This window comes from Paramormyrops kingsleyae, chromosome 12 (genome assembly GCF_048594095.1).
Source record: "Paramormyrops kingsleyae isolate MSU_618 chromosome 12, PKINGS_0.4, whole genome shotgun sequence".
In the NCBI taxonomy this organism is placed as follows: Eukaryota; Metazoa; Chordata; class Actinopteri; order Osteoglossiformes; family Mormyridae; genus Paramormyrops; species Paramormyrops kingsleyae.
Window position 1 is genome coordinate 13,617,100 of NC_132808.1, and position 4,589 is coordinate 13,621,688.

Sequence of the window (4,589 nt, forward strand, 5' to 3'; positions counted from 1 at the left end):
GTAACCTGCAGTGAAATAAAAGTTGGTCAACTCCTGCTTATGTAAGGCTGCAGGCCTTGCAGGCCCCGTCACTCTGAGCTCTGGCAAGCCTGCAATGTTACACCCAGTGTCCTAAGGCAAAGGTCCACTGGCTCCGACAAGACTGGACCCAAATCACCTGATGACTACATCAAAAGGGACACCTCACCCCCACTGGGCAGTAGTGCTGTAGTTCTTGAGACCGGTCTTGGTATACAAAGAAATGTTCCAAAACGTCACCACGCATATGGTACAAAATCCTTGCGAGAGCAAGACGACTTGAGACAGACCGTGCAGCACAAACTGGAACCGCCTCCGTGACGACACAACTTTGCCCTTATTGGCTGAAGATTTTAGTCACACACATGACGTTTGTTTCCCAGGAAGTTCCAATGTGTTATCTGCTATTTCTCGCGAAAAGCACATAAAGCAGTGAGAATTGCTTTCAGTTCATTTACTGGTAAAATAAAGTTTAAATAAATTACATAAATGCTATAAAAGTACACGTAAGTTAGTGGTTTATTTATTGTTAGTTACTGTAATGTTGTGCTGCTTTATTTGGTTAATCGTCAGAGATACCCATCAGAAAGACATACCTATCAGACATACCCATCAGAAAGACATACCCATGAGACATGCCGATCAGAAAGACATACCTATCAGACATATCAATCAGACATAACCATCAGAAAGACATACCTATCAGAGAGACATACCAATCAGAAAAACATACCCATGAGACATGCACATCAGAAAGACATACCTATCAGACATACCGATCAGAAAGACATACCCATGAGACATGCCGATCAGAAAGACATACCGATCAGACATATCAATCAGACATAACCATCAGAAAGACATACCTATCAGAGAGAAATACCAATCAGAAAGATATACCGATGAGACATGCACATCAGAAAGACATACCTATCAGAAAGACATACCAATCAGACAGACCAATCAGACATTTCCTACCCATCAGACATACCCATCAGAAAGACATACCTATCAGAAAGACATACCAATGAGACATGCCCATCAGAAAGACATACCGATCAGGCATATCCATCAGACATACCCATCAGAAAGACATACCTATCAGACAGACATACCCATCAGAAAGACATACCCATCAGAAAGACATACCGATCAGACATGCCGATCAGAAAGACATACCCATGAGAGATGCCCATCAGAAAGACATACCCATCAGAAAGACATACCTATCAGAAAGACATACCAATGAGACATGCCCATCAGAAAGACATACCGATCAGGCATATCCATCAGACATACCCATCAGAAAGACATACCTATCAGACAGACATACCTATCAGAAAGACGTACCTATCAGAAAGACATACCGATCATCCAATCTGTGAAGAAGGCATGCAGGTGATATTTGTATAGATTTATCTACACCCTTCTGGCAGTGCTGCCATTGCAGTCAGGTCTCACAGACCACGAGGAGTAGAAGTTGTCCGACTTGGCTGCAGTCAGTTTATACTCCACCCCTGCAGCCGCCGGCAGATCGCGCTCCACGTTGCATCAGCTGCAGTCGAACGCACCCATTGCTTCTTTAAGGGAGGATGGGCAAAATTACAACGTCGTCGGTGATTGGCTGTTGTGCTGGCGTTCAGTAAACCTCTGCTCAATAGGCCATTGACTTGTCTGTCTCAGCGCATTCTCTAAAATGGAGCAAATTTGGTTGATCGAGTTTTATAGTCTGTGTGTATCATCGTGATCGTCCTTATTTTTTATCGATAAAAAATCGAGATCGTTTTATCGCCCAGCACTAATAGCATAGTTATAATTCAATTAAATTAGGTATTTTACATTCATTAGAAAGCACGTCTTGGAGGTGCAAGTCAATCTGGAGGCTCATTCTCTTCAATTCAAAGCAGAGGATCATCACATAGCCGTATTCATAGCTTACCCGAGGCCTCTCTCCCTGGTACTTAATATGAACATCTTTCTGGTACATCCCATCTCTTTCCCTTGACGAGGTCTGATAAAATGGTTATAGGAGAGGATTGCTGAGAATATCATTTTCCATCAGGCCTCGTAACTATGACAAATCTGGGAGATTTTAAATGAGAGACATATGGACAATATAATTGAAAAGATAACATGAATTTGATTTAACGAGTAATGACACTTTACAGCAATGCCTTTTTTCTCTATAGTTGATCTCAGTAATGCATATGTTCTAATGTTAAATTGTATTTTTTGTTCTAAGCCAAAGTACACTTGCTACACAGATAAACAGCTTTAAACATTTCGTTGGACTGCCTAAGACTTTACTGTAGACCTGATCCCATCTGCATATCGTGCGTTTCTCTATTATCTTTAATCTTTCATCCACCCCACCCATTACACCTCGAGTCACACAACCCCTGTAAAAGGACGTGGTTCGACTCTGCTGGCCTCAGTTTAGCTGCAGAAGCAACGCTGATCTTCACAAACGTCCAGTGGAATCATGAAGTCCCATCAGATCTCTGCCTTCTTCCTCCTGATGACAGTGCTGCTGTCCTCCACTCTGGCTGATAGTAAGTCCGCAGCATCTCACAGCTTTTATCAGGACTTTGTCAATATCTTAGACTTAAATGGTTTATAAAGATGATGGAAGCAATTGTGAGATAAGAATATAGTTCTAACTAGTCTTTCAGTGTGCATCTTTCATCAGAGTGGCTGTATATATTTTGTATGTAGCCTGTACTGTACATACATTTTAGGTTCTTCATGTCTCTCCAGATGCCAATGGACCAGAGGAGTGCTGTTTTGGATACTTTCGTGGAGAACTGAGCACAGATCTGATAGATGGATATGAAGAGACCAGAAGGGACTGCAGTAAACCTGGAATTATGTAAATATTGTTTTGATATATTGCTGCTTTGTGGTTTAATGGTTGTTGGATGCAAAATATCTATGACAGAACTGGTTTTTAGTTCAGGAAAGTAATGTATGGAGAAAAAATCCAACAAGTAGATGCATATTTTTGTTTTTGAATTTTCAGACTTTATACCAAAAATGGCAAAGAACACTGTGCCAATCCCAAGGATCAGTGGGTTCAGCGGGTCAAGAAGGAGCTGGATCAGCGCCTCAATCAGTAATGCCTCCTGTCTGCCTGGCAAAACATGAAGAACAATTTTCTTTATTTCATTTTAGATTCTTATTTAATTCTCAATTGACATTATTTCCTGACATCTTCCAAATCATATATACTTTTACTGCATTTTATATTTTAATATTGTTACATTGCACATAATCTGTTTGCAGGCATGGTCCTAAATAAATATTGAAAGATTATGGTGGCTGACTCCGGTTTATCATTAAAAACATTTCATTTACAAAGTAACATTCCTCCCGACCTGCGGAGGCTCCGGGTGGTGGGCATCTGGGAAAGACAGAGAAACATTCAATGTAAGAACTGATAATATAAACGTATGCATTCTGTATGTATGTAAGTACAGAATATGGATACATATTTACATCCAGCAACAGGTTAAAAGGCATTGTTTTCATTTCACAACTGGATTAAACTTTTTCCTCATAAACATAATTGAAATCATGGATCTGATGGGGCTTCATACCAAACACATAAGAAAATCTGTGGCACTGCATTAGCTAAACATTTTAGTGTGGTTATACATTGGGAAACAACATAAGAAGAAAAAGGGATCATTTCCATAGCCTTCTACTTGAACCTTCCAGCCAGGGGGCCCAACAATAAAGTCAGTCTGGCAACGCAGGGATTTGAACCGGCAACTGACCAATCAGAAGCATCGTTACACAGTGAGCCACTTGAGAATGCAGACATACACTTAGACTTACCTCAAAGTGGGAAATTCTCACACATACTCCAGTTGCAGGTATTTTTATATAACGTAAAATGTACCCCACAATGTAATGAAAGATTGTTTTTGATGTGTCCACATGACAAACACATCATTTCAATTTCAAATAACCAAAATGGGACCATTTTCCATCAGGTTTTTTACTTGTCACATGCAAAGTATGCAGTCAGACTGTAACCTGCAGTGAAATAAAAGTTGGTCAACTCCTGCTTATGTAAGGCTGCAGACCTTGCAGGCCCCGTCGCTCTGAGCTCTGGCAAGCCTGCAATGTTCCACCCAGTGTCCTAAGGCAAAGGTCCACTGGCTCCGACAAGACTGGACTACAACAAAAGGGACACCTCACCCCCACTGGGCAGCCAGAAACCTGCAGCCAAATTCCAGCGACAAGGCCTGGCTGCGTCAAGACACAGATACATCCTACACTCACTAACTCACACCAACACAGGAGGTATTGCCTCAGACTAACATTAGGGACACATACACCCATGTTTGGTCTCGTTAGAATGGTCACAGTACAATGAGTACAATACTCTCAACCTTAAAGCAGTATGTTTTCACAGAAGAGAAATATAGAATGTAAGACTAAACCCACCAAAGTGAAGGATCTTATCGTCTGGTAGAAAAAAGGAATTGTCACGTTCCTCCTAAAGCAATTCGATTGGCTGAGGGTTTGAGAATTGATAAGATCCACAGTTCTCCACACACACACAC

General features: G+C 41.1%; 1 long non-coding RNA gene across 1 annotated transcript; it reads left to right on the forward strand.

The window, feature by feature from the left end:
• The first annotated feature begins 2,414 nt into the window (after positions 1–2,414).
• On the forward strand, positions 2,415–3,330 carry LOC140593519 (uncharacterized). The gene is made up of 3 exons (XR_011993919.1): positions 2,415–2,570; positions 2,776–2,887; positions 3,038–3,330. It is a non-coding gene; the product is annotated as an uncharacterized lncRNA (long non-coding RNA).
• Positions 3,331–4,589: the final 1,259 nt, after the last annotated feature.